Source organism: Ambystoma mexicanum, chromosome 5q (genome assembly GCF_040938575.1).
Source record: "Ambystoma mexicanum isolate Mex_15411 chromosome 5q, UKY_AmexF1_1, whole genome shotgun sequence".
NCBI lineage: Eukaryota > Metazoa > Chordata > Amphibia > Caudata > Ambystomatidae > Ambystoma > Ambystoma mexicanum.
In genome coordinates, this window is record NC_090933.1 from 202,351,304 (window position 1) to 202,369,038 (window position 17,735).

Below are 17,735 nucleotides of genomic sequence, written 5' to 3' on the forward strand. Positions count from 1 at the left end.
CCACGCTGAGATTTTCGATATGTTGCGGACATGGCGGTAGTCCGCGGCCAGCGCATATCACATACGTGGATTCTGGGGTAGAGAGGCATGCAAATGAGAATGAGCGGAGCGAGGGATTGGTCAGTAAAGTTTACTGGGTGTGTTGTGTAAGGCGAGATTTTGTCAGAACGTCTTTTTCCTGAGAGTAGAAAACAGATTATCTGGCTTTTGGGAGACTCATGGATACATAGGTTGGAGGTGAATGCAGAACGTTGTGGAGTAGCTGCAGATCTTGGATTCCTTCATGTGGTAGTACACTGGCATGGAGTGCGTGGAATGAAGTGGCTAGACTTGGTACCTCTCCGCGCTTCTTTAGAGACAGAGCATCATCCAGACATAATTATAATTCAATGTGGAGGGAACAGTTTAGGAAATGTGTCTGGAATTTCTTTGCAATTTGCAGGGAAAGAAGGACTTGGGAAGGTCATGGGCATGTTTCCAAATTCCCAAGTAATTTTGTCTCGTATTGCGCAAAGACAAATGTGGCTGCGTTCTTCTTCATTTGGTCCACAAATGGAGAAAGCGAGGCACAATGTCAACAATGCTGTTTGTGCCTTTCTAAGAGATGTGGGCATGTCCTCTTTTCACAATGAAAATATTATGTTTTGTAACACATACATTTTTCTCAGAGATGGAGTCCAGCTTATCCTATGCTGGCAATCAGATTTTTCTGAGAAATGTACAAAAGGCATTGTTACCTTTTTTGGATTTAAAGTCATCTATTTTCCTGTAGATGTTGACGATTTCAAAGTTTTTCAAACACACAAAAACACCACCAAAAGGCTCTTATCAGAGCCACCACTTACTCCCAGAGAAAAGTGCATTGGTTTTGCTAGGGCAGCACCCTAAAACTTTATATGTCCTAGGACTGTCCGCATACTTCCAAAAATGCACAGGGCCCTGCACTGTTTATTTGCCACTTTTATTTTTAAACTGTGAAAGGTGGCTCTGAAAAGAGCCTTTTTTATGGATTTTTGTTGTTTTATATTTTTGTTTTTTTTTTACACACGACACACTAGGAGAGGAGGGGAAAGGAGGGTAAGGAAGGGACACCAACCACGTGGATAACAAAGGGCAGGTGGAGAGAGGAAGATGTAGGGTGGGCCTTACTTAGGTAGGTAGCAGGTCTTCTGGTGCTCCGTGACCGTAGTCTCGAAAGCCCTTCGAAGACGCTCCCCCCTGCAGAGTACTGCGTCGCAGTACATACAAAATATTGTGACCCTCGAAAGGTAAGGGTCAACAGCATTGCGAATAACCTGTGAAGCAGCTGGAGGGATGCGCTCTCCCACAGGAGTGTCTCTTGTGGTGAGAGGAGCAGAAACGGAGGATTCTGTAGAGGAACTCAACCCTGCTATGTTTATCACGCCTGAAGCCCAAAGCCAAATGTAACTCCTGGTATGACTCGGATCTCGTCACCCTAAAACGCAAGTGCAGGGTGGCTGAGAGGAAATGGCGTGCTTCATGTTCATCCTCTGATAAACTGGCCTGCCGCCTGCTCCAAAGGCAATACAGTCTCTCCGTTCTCACCAAAAAGAGAGCCCTTATCCAAGCCCGCATCTCTGCGGCATCCAACAACTCGGCTGAACTCTTTAAAATCTGCAAGGAGCTTGCCAACCCTGCTGCAGTCTCTACCTCTCCTGTCCCCTCCCCGGCCCTCTGCACTGCACTGGCCTCTCACTTCATCTCAAAAACTCAGGACATCCTGTCCTCACTCTCCTCCTATCACCTCCCTCCCTCTCTTCCCGACTCTTCCTCTGGCCCTTCTGCAGCCACCCCTCCTCCCTCCTTCTCTGCCTTTCCACTTTTTTCTGCTGACGAGGTTTCCAGACAAGTCCGATCTATGAAAGTCTTGTCTAAACAGGTTCACCCCTGTTCCTCCAAAACTATCAAGGACCACATCGACTCCCTGGCTCCTGCCCTGGCTGACTTTTGCAACCACTCCTTCGCCTCTGGAGTCTTCCCATCCCCCCTCAAGCACTCCCTTGTGCACCCTCTTCTCAAGAAACCCTCCTCCGACCCCTCCTGCCAGGCTAACTATCGCCCAATCTCCATCACTCCCTTCCTAGGCAAGCTCCTGGAGAAACTGGCCATCTCCCAGCTTAACCTCCATGCTGAAACTGTTGGTAGTCTCCATGACCATCAATCTGGCTTCAGAGCGGCCAGAAGCACAGAAACTGCTCTCCTGAACATCCGTGAGGACCTGCTCTTGAACCTCGACTCCAACACTCCGTGTGTTCTCATTCTGCTCGATCTCTCTTCTGCCTTTGACACTGTCAACCATGCCATCCTGCTCAACCGTCTCCGTGATGACCTGGGTATCACTGGTCAGGCTCTGGCGTGGCTGACCTCTTTCCTTTCCAATCGACCCTCCCAGGTCCAACTTGGGTCCTTCCTCTCTGACATCTTTTTCTCCACCTGTGGTGTTCCCCAGGGATCTAATCTCTCTCCCTGGCTGTTCAACCAGTATCTGGCACTCCTTGCCCACCGCATCGCCGCTCTCTGCCCCTACTTTCAGTGCTATGTGGACGACACCCAGCTCATTTTCAGGCTACCCTCGGCCTCCTCCTTTCCTTCCCTCATCTCTGACTGTCTGTCTGCCATCCAGGAATGGTGTGCCGCCAATGACCTCTGCCTTAATGCTAGTAAGACTGAGATTCTACTCATCGGCACACCCACTCCCTCCTTCCCTGTAGCTCTCTGGCCATCCTCGCTTGGCCCTCCTCCTGCTCCTACCTGCAAGGCAAAAAACCTCGGGGTCATCTTCGACTCCACACTCTCCTTCTCTCCTCATATATGTGACGTCTCTAAGAAGTCACACTACCAGCTGCACCTCCTCAGAGGTATTCTTCCCTTCCTCTCCTTCCCCCAGAAGCTCACTGTCTCCCGAGCCCTGGTTCTCTCGAAGCTGGACTACTGTAACAGCCTCTATCTTAATCTGCCTGCCTCCACTCTCCGCCCCCTGCAACTCATCCAGAACAGAACTGCGAGACTTGTCCTTGGCCTCAAGCCCAGGGACCGTATCTCTCCAGGACTGAAATCTCTACACTGGCTCCCAGTGGCTGCGAGGATTAAGTTCAAAACCCTCTGCATTGTCCACAAGGCCTTCTGGGGCCTGGGGCCTAAATACCTTCAACTCGCTCTTCCTAAATATCTTCCTTCCCGAGCCCTTCGCTCATCCATCTCCAACTCCCTCAGGGTCAGCCGCTTCTCGAAGCAACGAGTCGGGGGTCGATCTCTCGCCGTGGCAGGGGCCTCCCTCTGGAACAGCCGTCCTGCCTCCCTGAAACTTGAGGAGAACCATCTCCGGTTCCGGAAGCACCTCAAAACCTTCCTCTTTGCTTCTGCTTTCTCTCTCCCTCTCCCCTGCCAAAGTCTCGACTGAATCTGCACCGAATCTGCAACTGGGCCACTCTCACCGACCTCGGTCCTGGTCCCAGCCACTCTCCTCTTGCACTGCCTCCCTGGCAACCCCTGCACTGAGGGACTGTCTCTGTATCCCTACAGCCCCCCCTTTCCCAGCACTTGTCTGCACTTACCTTTCACTTGCCACCAGCTGGCCCTATTTATTTACTTATTCTACTTACTTGTACTGCACTTCCCCCTCCCCTTCCCCTTGCACTTTTCCCTTCCCCCTACCCCTGCACTTGCGCGGTCTGAATGACACCTGGCCTAGTAGGATCGTTGTCTGTCTTCCCCTTGTTCCCCCCTCCCTGCCTCGTCGCGCCTTGAAACACTTGTGTATAGGCGCGTTACAAATGTCATATCATATCATATATCATATCATCACAAGGTACAACCTTGCGAATGTCCCCACTGTGAAACGACGTTAGGTGTTGCTTCATGGATGTTGTACCAAAGCTGTACGAACCACTTCTCCCACGACTCAGCACCATTTTGCACTGTTTACAGGTGACCTTGTTCACAAGTACTTTTGGTAAGTTACCATGAATGGTAAACAACCGCCACACCCAAGACTCCCGGCGAGTGCTGGTAGTAGGGAGTTCCTTGACCTCATTCTCTTCATCCTCTTCATCCTCGTTCTCTACATCCTCACGCCTGCTCCCCTCTGCAGGCCCTTGGGGAGGTTGTGGTGGTGGAGGGTTTGGGGGTGGTGCTGAGGCAGATATAGAAACAGCAGCCGTGGATGCCATCAGGGTTCATGAGATAATCTCAGCAAGTGCAGCAAAGGCAGCAGAAGTCAATTTGTAATAGCCAGAAGTACAATGAAGATCAGCTCTGGGCTGTGGCCTTTTATGGGAGAAAAGGGGTGCGCTTCGCGAACAGATCGACACCCAAAAAGGTTCAAAAAATTCCAAAAAGTATTTTTACTATAAAATAATTTGGATTGTCTGGAAAAAACTTTGTTAAAGGGACATTATGGTTTCAAGAAAAATCGAAAAACCCCAGAAATTTGCCAGTTATGGTAAGCTAAACAACCATAACTCACGCCACCACCGTGCACTGCTAAGACTAACACCCAGGACATTAAAGTTGACATCACAAATATCATTGCAGTGCACAGTGGTGGCGCGAGTTATGGTTGTTTAGCTTAAAATAACTGGGGAATTTCTGGGGTTTTTCAATTTTACTTGAAACCATAATGTCCCTTTAACAAAGATTTTTCTTTGAATTTCATAGGTTTTTATTAGTCCAACATAACCATAACTCCCCTTTAACAAAGTCTTTTCAGTGAATTTCAAAGGTTTTTATTAGTGCAACTTAACCATAATGTCCCTTTAACAAAGTTTTTTCATTGAATATATATGTATATTCAGTGAAAAAACTTTGTTAAAGGGACGTTATGGTTCAAAGTAAAACCGAAAAACCCCTGAAATTCGGCAGTTATGGTAAAATAAGCAACCATAACTCGCACCACCGTGCACTGCTAACACTAACACCCAGGACATCAAAGATGACATCACAAATGTCATTGATGACATCACTGATGACATCACATGTGCATTTACTTTTCATAAAAACTCTGTACAAGGGATTCTTATAATGCTGACCAAAAACTGTCAAGGATCATTGGGATAAATATCATGAGCTAATTAGTGCATTAAGCAATGCATTGATATAAATAGCATTCTATTATGAAGTTCTATCCAGTATACTAAGCTACTCATGCAGAAACATAGGCAGTGTGTGCAGCATACATGATGAAGGTGCCATATTCATAATCTTGCCATGTTGAATACTGAAATGATAACTGCTTTCTTATTAGAGTTTTGCGTACTGTGAAACATGTAATAAGTAGATAATAAAACCCACTTAATACATAATTATTACAGACAAAACACAAAGAGACAACAACACATACAAATATGAGTATATACAGGGACAGTGAAGTAAACAAAAAAGCAGAAGTAGTAGCAGAAAGAGTTCATAACCTAACTGATTGTCTTTAAGCAGAGAAACTATTGCTCTGTTTCAAAGCTGCTACTTACCATATGTATGTGTATCACATGATGTGACTGCACCCAAAGGAAAGGAGAGTGAGTATAATGTATACAAATATGAGCATATACAGGGAAGGTAGAGTAATAAAAATAAAACTATGAGAAAGTGCTGATAACCCTAATGATTATCTTCATGCACAGAAAGGATTGCTCTCTTTCAAGCCTGTGTCTTCCGCTATGTATGTTTCATATGATGTGACTTGACCCTAAGTCTACAAATATAGTACCTTTTCAATTTTTACTTCCTGACTGTTACTGAAGAAAACTATGTGGCTTTGATATGTCAGTAAAGGATAAAAAGGGAGAGCCAGCCATGTGATGTCATCAGTGATGTCATCAATGACATTTGTGTTGTCATCTTTGATGTCCTGGGTGTTAGTGTTAGCAGTGCACGGTGGCGCGAGTTATGGTTGCTTATGTTACAATAACTGCCGAATTTCAGGGGTTTTTCGGTTTTACTTTGAACCATAACGTCCCTTTAACAAAGTTTTTAAACTGAATTTCATAGGTTTTTAGTAGCGCAACTTAACCATAACGTCCCTTTAACAAAGTTTTTTACTGAATTTCATAGGTTTTTAGTAGCACAACTTAACCATAACGTCCCTTTAGCAAAGTTTTTTCACTGAATTTCATAGGTTTTTAGTAGCACAACTTAACCATAATATCCCTGACTTCATATACATGTAACATAGAACATACTAACCCCCCGTAGTGATTTTCATGTCCGCGGACTACCGCCATGTCCGCGGACATATCGAAAATCTGAGCGTGGTGAAAGTAAATTTAAATAGTGTGCCCCATTTCCCCTTTGAAGTTGGCTCTGAAAAGAGACATTTATTTTAGTTTTTTTTACAGATGCTTGACAGACACCTGTTATTTTGTATTTTTTTTCTTGTTTTTTTTTCTTACTTTACTCCTAAAATCTTCACATAACCTTCTCCAAAGCAACCCTTACATTCCAAAATAGAAAGGCATTTCCCGTAGAAGATAAAGAAATGCCATCTTCTTTAAAATTAACAGAATTACTGGCATCAATATTCTCATTATTACAGAAGAACATACCAGCTCTAATCATGAAGGCACACATGCCTCGGTTGATGACACACCTAGCAATGTTTTGCTGAGGACAAAAAACTGAACTATTGTCCCATATTGCCCTAGGTAGTAATCCAGAAAAAATTACTTTCGCATTTGGAAGGATCTTCATTACGGCTTGGACCAAGCATTCCAAATCAGCCAACAAAGTAGGGGCACTGACGTTGCCCAAATGGAAAGCACCATAGTGCAAAACTACCACATGCAGACTGTTCATCGTGGCCATATCCTCACAAACTTGTACAATTCCCTGTACATTGCAATCAGGCACAGTGCTCCACACCAGCTCCACTCCTTTCACATCAAAGTTCTTGGCAACATGCCTGCATTGAGCGTACTGTTGTAAGCCATACACAAACATATCTCCAAGCACCAACACCCTGACTTTCTCTACTTCTGCCATCTTCACCACACACAATCTCTTTCAACACAAATCCACAACCTCGACATCTGATTGGCTAATCCTTACAGTCTTCTTTCTATGTTGGATTTCCTGGAAAAACCCGGATGTAGCACGCCCTGTCCACGAACAGCTGCGGTGTCCGCGGACGGCGTCCACTTTACTCTCTGTGCCATTCCCTCATTGCCTACAGCTAAGCAATCACACAATACGAATAACGTCCTCAGAACACCCCCATTTTGTGAATTTTCGAACATTTCAGGACAATTATCATTTCATTATTCAACATATTAACATAACAAATATTATACTTTCATCTTGTACTCTGCACACAATGCTATGTTTCTCCATTAGTAGCTCAGTATATTAGATAGAATCCCATAATACAATGCTATTTATATCAATGCATCGTTCAAAGCACTAATAGCAGTATGATATTTATTGCAATATCCTTGACACTTTTTTCGCAACATTATAATAAAAATCCCTAGTACACAAATTCCATGAAAAGTACATACACATGTGATGTCATCAGTGATTTCATCAATGACATTTGCGATGTCATCTTTGATGTCCTGGGTGTTAGTCTTAGCAGTGCACGGTGGTGGCGCGAGTTATTTTTCATAACTTACCATAACTTGCGATTTTCAGGGGTCTTTCGGCTGTACTTAGAACCATAACGTCCCTTAAACAAACTTTTTTTAATATCACGCAAACAATATACAAACATGGCGTGCAAAAACCAACTTCTCACAGATGGCTTTACACAGAATGTTGCAAAGTAAGAATTTATGCTCGTTCACAGTGAAGGTCAGCTGCTTCAATTTTATTCTCGGGCCCCGGAGAGGCTCACGAAGCGGACTATAAGGTTGTATTGTGTTTTGACCTTGACAGACAGAGATTGTGATGAAAGACTTCTCTTGAAGGAGTGTTGCTAAAACGTAAGAGAAGATAAGGATGACATTTCTGAAACGAAACCACTTTTATATATTATATCACTATGCGAAAGATCGTTCGCACACGCGGAGTCGTATTTTGGGACTGCACTACTCGTAGACAATGGAAATTGCAATTGTACTGTAAGTAACCCTTTAGATTATTTTATACCAAATATAATTACAATAGCGTAGCATTAAAGACCGCTCAAGTTGAACTTGTTCGTTGAAAGTGGCATAATGTTTTCTACCGTGCACTATCACCGCCAAATTGATCCCCTGTCGTTTAGAGGGCTCTGAAAAAGGCAGATGACACAGGGTGGGTTAATAGAAATAATTTAACCGGTCTATAGGCGGTCAAGCGCTCTACTCGCTGTGCCACTTCACTGTAGCCTGTCAAGTGGCACAGCGAGTACAACGCTCGCTTTGACATCCGTGCACAGCTTGCTAATGCAAGTTCGAATCCCGGCAAGGCCAAACTCAGCCTTTCATCCTTCCGAGGTCGATAAATGAGCACCACACACCGTGTTTAATAATAAGCACCGCTTAGATACCTCATGGTTCTTAGCGCTATATGAATGGGAAAATATTATTATTTTATTATTAACATACTCCGTTGCACTATCTTCGATAGCAAATAGTTTCACGCCCTAATAAATAAAATGATGATTTTTAATGAAGATCGGCTGGTGAGACTAATTTATGTTTTTTAAAACAGGTATGTGGCCCCATTTTGCCTATGTCACGATTTACAGACTCCAGCCGATGGGGTCTTCAACTGCCAGGTGCAGGTGTAAATATGTAACTTCATGACCCTCACCATTTTATGGGACAATCGCCAAGGACCAATATGCCCTTACGCAGTACTAGCGGCTACAAACAACATACCAACCAATAGGGTGGTCTAATGGCTCGTTGTTGGAGCAACCTTCCGATTATCAGAGCGACCATTTACTGCTTTTATCATAAACCAACAGCCTATCTACCGGTAAGGAACAACGCGTGGCTCAAAATAAACTTTTGCTGATCGACAGCAGAGACAATAGCAAATCGCTGAATATTCACTAAACATTTCATGTGAAATTAATGTACTTTACCAAATGTACAATCCTGCTGTTTACTTTTAAACCACAGTTTCATATTCCAAATTGTGGCGCACTGAGTTGTAAGCTGATCTAACACCCTCTGTACCGCAAAGGAACATTGCATGCCTCAACATGAACTTTTGCGGATCGACAACAAAGACAAATGCAAATTGCTGAATATTCTCTAAACATTTGATGTCAAATAAATGTACTTTACAAAATTTACAATCTTGCTGTTTGCTTTTAAATCACTGTTTCATATTCCAAATTGTGGCGCGCTGTGTTGTGACATAATATGTGTTGTCTTCCGGGTTCTGTGTAAAGTCACTTAGGACTGCAGAGGACTGGGCGCGTTTGATGACGCACCCTGTAACGTCACGGAGAGAGGTGGGGAATATGAATGCTTTGATAATATCAGGCTTAGGGGCGGGAGATATGATTTAGTGTCGCAAAAGCAAGTCAGCCAGGTCAATAACGCCAGTCATAGGATTACCACATAATGTCGGCGCACACCAGCCGGATTTATCGTTTCTTTAGTGGACAAAAAGTCGGTTGACGCCCATAGGAAATTGTACTATTAGCGAACAAATGGAGTGGTCTTAAAACACTTTCACCCTGACAACGAACAATACAAACAACGTTCTCAGAACACCCCCATTTTGTGTAATTGCAACCATTTCGGGACACCGCGAGTGTTTTTAGAACACATTCAACTAGACAGATTACAATACGGACAGCGTCCTGAGGACACCCCCAGTTTGTGTATTTACGAACAATTAAGTACACCGCGAGTGTTCATAGCTCATTTTTACCTTCCTTTTAGAACAAAAATGACACATACTCCGTCCTCTAAACACCCCACCATTTAGTTTATTTACAAAATGTCAGAACAGCCGTGTTCTCCGCAGACAAATCGAACGCAACAAAAACGTCTAGCACATAAAAAAACAAAACATTGAACCTATCTCATACTCCCCCACCCTCCCCAAACACTCTTACACACCAACACACGGCAATAAATACAATTTTTTATCCACGTTTCACCGCGCTGTACGCGGTCGAGGGCGAATACAAGATGGCGGGCGCCACAGAAAATCTGACGCGCTCCACGCCCCACGCCATCCAATCAGCGAACACGTCGCATGTCTGCGGACATGACGCAAGGCCATGGGCCAATCGGGGTGCTGTCCGTGGAGCGAACAGGGAAGTCCGTCCGTGAAGCGAACACAGATATCACTAATTTGTTTGCCTTACGTTTTGGGTATTTTATAAAAAACTACTGTACGGATTTACACCAAATTTGCAAAAGCACGCTTTTGGGACCAAGCCCCCGCTCCTGCCGCAAATGGTGTAAATCCGTCCAGTGGTTTGGCCTGTGGCCATGGGCAAAGTTTTTTCCCATTATGTCTATAGGAAAAAACACAAGTTTTGGGACCCTCCCTATAACTTTTCCCCCCCTGTACGAATCCTCACCAAACTTTGCAAAAAATTCAGAGTGGGCCATATACTTTTTTTGCAAAGTTTGGTGAGGATTCGTCCAGAGGGAGCGAAGTTATAAGCCACCCAAAAAATGCTCTTCCTATGGAAACACCAACTTAACTATAACTACATGGACGTTTTACTCTCTATTAGCTTCAACTTGCTCAAGCTTCTTCACTTCATGTTTCGGGTTGAAAAGTTTGATTTGGGTAACATGGACCAACTGCACCACTGTCAATTCACCCTATAGCAATTCTGTAGAGCAATTTAGGGTTTTGTGTTTCCCCAAAATTAAATTTAAATCCCTGATCTCCTATTTCATATTCTTTCACAGATGCCTTCCTGTCATAATATGTTTTTGCACTGGCAGCTGCTGTTTTCATATTCTGTTGCACAAATGCAAACGCATGGTGTAAGTGCTTCCTCAACTCTTGCACATAGTCATGAATTGTGGAGGAATTTACCAGTACTTGCTAATTGTTTTGTAAAGCAAGTTTTGTGGCAAAACCATTTTCCATCCTGTCAATATTTCATAGGGGGCTGGGATTTGTGGATTTAGCGGGCGTCGACCTAATAGCCACCAGTACCAATGGAAGATGTAAATCCCAACTAGAACCTGTTTGAGTGACATTTTTTCATTTTTTTTAACATATCTACTATAAATCTGTTACACCGTTCCACCCCCCCCCCCCTCAAGAGAAGGTCTGGTAAGAAATGTGTAGTGTTCTCTTCACACCCAAAATTTGCCATATCTTTGACATTAATGCACTAGTGAAATGACTTCCACGGTCACACTCTATCCTTTGAGGTAAACCAAATCTTAAAAACATATGATTTACCAGTAAAGTGGCCGCCGTTTGTGCACTGCAATCTGGTGCTGGAATGCACTGCACCGATTTGGACATTAGGCAAATTGGTAGCATGTTCCTATTTGCTTTGCTGATCTTTTTACAGGCCCAACATAGTCAATTTGCAAATGAGACCATGGGAGGGTCAAACCCCTTTTCATTAATGGTGCTCTATGAGTAGGAGACGCAAGTTGAAACTGTGCACGTACCAAATACCAACATTTCAAAAGTTGTTTGTGAACCTCTGTGTCCTGCAGCTATGGCGTCATGGGCATGATGTAACATCAACCCCCAAAATGACAAGGACACTACCGATTGTATTTGACCTGTCACAGATTCTCTAATCATCAGTAGGTCCTCTAACCTAATTCTCTCTTTGCTTTTTTAGTAACACCCTCAATTCCTCTTTCCCTTTCCCTTTGCAGTCCTCTTTAGTCAGGCGATTTTGTTTTGCATCTTAACCCCAGAGGGGGGGAGGGATGTAGCATTGAAATTAGCCATATGCAACGGTGAAGGTTGTATTGATTGTGCTATGCTGATAGCTAATTTGCGGCCCAAACACACTAATGGGGTGGTAAATTGAGAATGTAGGTGTGTATCATAAAGAACATTGCCTTCCACTCTAGGTGGAAATAAGTTGATCATTGTATTAATAGTAACTCTGAGATTGCGCGTCAAACAAGAAGAGAATTTAGGTAATTTCCGGAGGTAGGCTCTCGGCTGTAGTAGGTCATATTTGTGTAATAGGCAGCTGTACCACAGCACTTAGCAATGTCTCTGGGCAAACCGTTGTTTAGTGCAAGTACTTCCAGAGCACATTCCATGTTGTTAAAAGGCTGTGCCCTGCTGTCAGCTGTTTAGCAAGCACAAAGCTGTTGAGCCATTGATGAGTTGCTTCTGCTCAATGAGTCTTCATATGAAGAGGCGGTTGTTGCTATTTAAAGGGCTGCAATCTCAGCAGTCAATGCAGGTGTGGTCGGTCTGCCCTCTCCTGATGGAGCTGATGAATATCCACGATCAGGTAAGCAGAAAACACACAAAAAAGGCAGTTTTCTTTGGTAAGGTTTCTAAAGGAGTCTGTCCATAGACCATAGCTGACCCTTATTAACAGCTATATCATGTTTATTTTTTGTTTTAAGTGTTCCCCCATGTTCCCAACAGGAGTTGCTATTTATTGCATGATCTATCTGACCAGCTTTGATTTCCTATATTCCATTGTTTTCCTGCTTATTGTATTTTCCGTGAGTGGATAGGGATATTTCAAGTGAAGCTCAGTGCTCACTGGGTACTTGCATTTTAGGATAGGCAGGTCCCTAAAATTGTGTTTATTTTTTTACAGTACATTTCAAACCATGTTTCCAGTCAGGTATGATTTTGTCCATGTTTTATGGGGTTTTGTAATTTGAATGAGTCTGTTGCTGCCCACATGGCTTTTGTATCCACATCTTTGAGGCCTTGGTTTGTGTGCTGGGATCTGGTTTTTCATTATTGCAGCATGTGCCCGTCATTCATACTCATTGCAATAGAAAGCAGGAGAAAATGTGCCTTTCCTCTCTTATTTCCAGCAAAATGTGAGGAGTGGATTGTAAAGTTTCTTTGAAGGGTTTGTTCTCGTTTCATTGTTGAGGGCTGTTCCAATTTATAAAACCAGTTTTCTGTAGCTTTTTGCCAATGAAGCCATTCATTTTGAACTAAATCAGTGATGATGTTATTGATTATGCTGCTTATTTGAGTTGAATTGGAAGTACATTGTCTGAAGTTGTTATGTTGTGTCCTCTGGTTCATGATTTGCAGGCCTATGCTCTTTCACAGGATAAGTAACTGATTGCCATTTGTGCTAGTGGAGTTGCTGTATTCAGCATGTTAATGGGCTATGCTGGGAAAGTGTGTGACATGGGAATATGTGTTTGATCCCTATATACTAGTATGTACCTCATATGGATGATCACTGACTCTTCTGGCTTCCCTCCCATCTTTTTCCTCTGACCTGACCCATTATGTAATCTTTTCTGCAACCTTTGGGGTCTGGTCCTTGATTTGGTAACTGTTAGGGAGAATTCTCATTTTATGGCTAATTTCCCTGACCTAGTGAGTCCCCCAGCAGCTTTGCTGGACTTCTGGAGTTTATTTATTTCACTTGGTAAGAGTGTAAGCTTTTCCCCCACTCTTACCCATGTTTTGTTATGTGTCTTTTACCTGTTTTTATGATTGTGACCTTTGAAGTAGACCCCTTCTTTTGTGTGTTACACAGCACCTTCAGTGCAGTAACACAGGGTTGTCTTTTAGACTTCCCACCGACTCCATTTCTGGGGCTGACTACAGTCCCCCAGAAAAGAGTAAAGTTGCCATTAACTTTACTTAGTCAATTTACCACAGATCCAGTACACCCCATCTTCCATGGAGTACTGGAAAAGGTTACTTCGTTTCCCGTTGTATCTGTACCTCATAGAGCATTGTTTCGCTCTTTTAAAATTTAGACTTGGCTGGTGGCAGTGGTATCTACCCTAACTTTTCTACCGCAATTATATTATATAAACATGGTATTGTTTTAGGCTATTATATTAGCCTCAGACTTTACCGCTTGACAAAATGCTTTTTCTTTTGGCTCCGGTTGGGTTTATTCGCCATTTCTTTTTGTTAAAGTCCTTCTTGTGTTTTACTTTGCGCGGCAAGCCAGGTTTGCCTCCTTTGTTCACTACCTTTTGGCGGGCTTCTTCCCAGAAGCCCTCCTCTAGGCGCCTGGGTGTCTAGGTGGGATGAATGTGAGGGAGGGGTGTAGTCACCCCCTGCACAGGGTATCCTAGGAAACCCAAGTCGCACTTTGCCATGATTGGCTGAGGTGGTTGCCAGGGCCAGAGAACCCCACTGCTGCGTGATTGACAGCCAGGATGTGTGAATGGGGGATTTTTGCATAAAAGGCAGGTCTCTTGGTCTAGAAGACAGAGTCGCCACTGGAACTACAAGGAACCGAAGAGAAGCGGAGAAGAAGTCAACTGCTGCAACTATCCCGTCCCAGTGAAGCCCTGCTGCAGTCCTGAGCTATCTACCCTTCGACGACCAGAGGAGATCCAGTCCGGAGTCTTCTTCCCTTGAGCTTGGTGGGGATAACCAGCTCATTTTCTACAGCCAGAGGATCCTCTTCGGGGTTGAAATCACTGCACACTGCTGTAGTGGTCCGGATAGCCATTTGAAGAGCCTCTCCCGTTTTTAAGGAGAGCACCTTTTATTCACCGTCGCTGCTGCCGGCTTCAGCCCTGTGTGGTGCAGACCCCTCCAGACGTCCTCCTTCGGATCGAAGCACCAGGAACCGAGGGTCTGCAGGAAACTACCAGGAACAACTGCCATGGCACCAGCTTCTTTCTTGAATAAGGTACTGTGTTCAGCTCGAGGAATTTGGGTGAATCCCTTTTTCTTCATCTCCAAGGCTTGCCCTTGTCTTCCCTCCTTCTTATAACTTTTGCTTCCTCTGTTGACAATATCTAAGTACTCCTGGCTCTGCCGAATCGGAAACTATCTGACTGTGTGATCCTCGACAACAGGAACCCGGTTCCACTTGACACTGGCTCCGGCCTATTGACCTTTGAATTTCTGTCTAAGAGTGTTTTCTGATTCTGTCTGCCTTGACAACAGTATTGCCTATGATTTTTGCCCCCAACTCTCTCTGGGTATCTCAGGTGCTAAGTGTGTTTTTGCCCCAGTAACATTTCTTGCCGCGGATACGCGTTTCTTTAGTAAGACCGAACTGTCATTACTGTCAAAAAGTGATCGCACGTGTATTCCCGGTAACGTCTTTTGTTCCACAACACTGGTACACTAAACCACAGGGTACTTACCTTGAAGTATACCATACAAAGTGTATTGGTTAGTTGTAGTATATTTTACGTGTGCTTTTCGAATTAATAGAAGTGTTGTGTTTATAACAAACGGTTTAAAAATAAATGTACTTATATTTTTTACCTCAAACCTTGAGTCAGTGATTGCTTGAGTCACAGTAATTGTGGTCCCTTTGTGTAATCTCTGCTACTGCTCATATACTCTTGAGATAAGCCTTGCTGCTCCGCTACTGCTACCACTTTAACATAGTAGTACAGGCTTGTACCAAAGGTAAAACTTGTATTGCCACCTGTAGTCTTAATTGTGTGTAGTGGTCCCTAAGGGCACTGCACAGGATTCTGCCTAACAGTAACAGATCCTCTTTGCTGGGTTTGTGACAGTTATTGTTCACTTTACTATGTATTTGTCATTTTCTCTTTCAATCCCCCTTCCTGTAATGTTTAGTGTCTCTTCATTTTAGTCCCAAAATTATATGGGGACTAGATTTCCCCATTGCTATCAAAATACTTTTAAAGCCTACACCTCTCGTTCACCAACACCCTGAATATCCTTGCCCCTGTCATGAGGATCTGCAAGAAGCCTGCCTACAAGCGCAACACATGGCATGACTCCGACCTAGCCTCTCTGAAATGCAAATGCAGAGTTGCTGAGAGGAAGTGGCAGGCATATGGCACATCCTCTGACAGACTTGCCTGCCACCTGCTAAAAAAGGAAATACAGACTCAACACCTGCTCCAAAAAGAGAGCCCATTTCGAATCCTGCATCCCTGGGGCCACTACCAACGTGGGAAAACTGTTTAATATCTGCAAGGAACTTTCCAATCCTACTGCAGTCTCCACTTTTCCACCGCCATCCCTGACTCTTCACACTTCACTGGCCTCCCACTTCTTAATCAAAACTCATGACATCCTACAATCACTCTCTTCCACACCCCTGCCGCCTCATTTCACAGCTCTCAGGCATCCCATGGCCCCCTCTCTGCTTCCCTCCTACTCTCCTCTTTCTCACCCATACCACTGGATGAGGTCTCTAGACAAGTCTTCTCCAAATAGTTGCTCCCCTGCTCCTCCAGAACTATCAAGGACAACATTATCTCCCTTACATTAGCCTAGGCTGATTTCTGTAATCACTCCTTTGCCACTGGCTCTTAACCACAACCCCTCAAGCACTCACTTGTGCATCCTCTCCTCAAAAAGCCCTTTGCCGACCAACCTGCCAAGCTAACTACCAACGTATCTCCATGACCCCATTTCTGGGCAAACTCATGGAGAAGCTGTTCCTCTTCCAACTTATCCAACACACTGAATCAATTGGTTGTCTCCACAACCACCAGTCTGGCTTCAGAGCAGGCAGAGGCACTGAAACTGCGCTACTGAACATGCGTGAAGATCTGCTCTCAAATCTTGATTCCAACTCTTCTTTCATTCTTATCCTTCTGGATCTTTCCTCTGCCTTTAACACGGTAAATCATGCCCCCCTGACAAATCGGCACTGTGACACCCTTGGCATCACTGGCCTGGTAATGACTGGTTGACCTCATTCCTCTCCGACCGACCTTCCCAGGTTGAACTGTGCCCTCTTCTCTTGCCTATAACGCTCTCCCCCTGCGGCGTCCCTCAAGGCTCTATGCTCTTGCCGTGTCTCTTCAACATTGTTAGAGGAGTTTTCCTAAAGTCCTACTGGTAGTAAGGCTTTAGTTAGCTATCCCAGTGGTTTGTAGATCTCCAACTCTTACTATCAGGATGTACTAACTGAGGACATTGGTAGAGTGGCAGCGCAGTCAGGCTTATCTTAAGAGGAAGATGTGAGCTGTAGATAAGTACAATGAACCTTAGCTATACATGCTCACCAAAGAAACGTACACGTATAATTCATATAAATTATATATTTATTATATATACACCAGAACGTTAGACGTTTACACTAGAACACTTCAATACTTGAGAATTCACTTCAAAGGGCACTTTCACATTTCTGTTTGTTCGCAGTTACATTTGTAGCAATGTTATAAAGTGAAAAGACAATGTTATATTATTATCGGTTATTACGCGCACCTATGGATTCTAACAGTTCATATGTTAATACATTTACTCTGCAAACACGTATAGAAAAGTCATTAAAAGGGAGGAAAATGGTTAGTTAGTGTAACATTAGCTTGGTTCAAGGTTCTAGAGAGGGTTTCTTGGCCCCATAAGTCTTTTACATTCCAAAACCCAACCCTAGCTAAAGGCCGTTCGGAGAGGGCTTAAAGGGCCTCATCTCAAGTTGGGCAGTAGCCCTTAAATGCGGCGTCATGCTATAACCGCCACATTTAATGGTCCACTCAAACATGAGTCTGGCAGTATTTACCCCCAGCTCCAAGCTGAGAGTAAATACGCCTGAAAATGCCTGTTTTTGGACGCAATTAGCGCAGCAGTATTAGCGCACGCTAATTGTGCTGAAAATTTCCCATTGGGTCCAATGGACCTAATGGGAAATGGTTAAAACCCATTACCGCCCAACCCTTGATCCGGCGCTAATAGCGCCTGATGAGTGGCAGTAATGCTATTAGCGCTGGCAA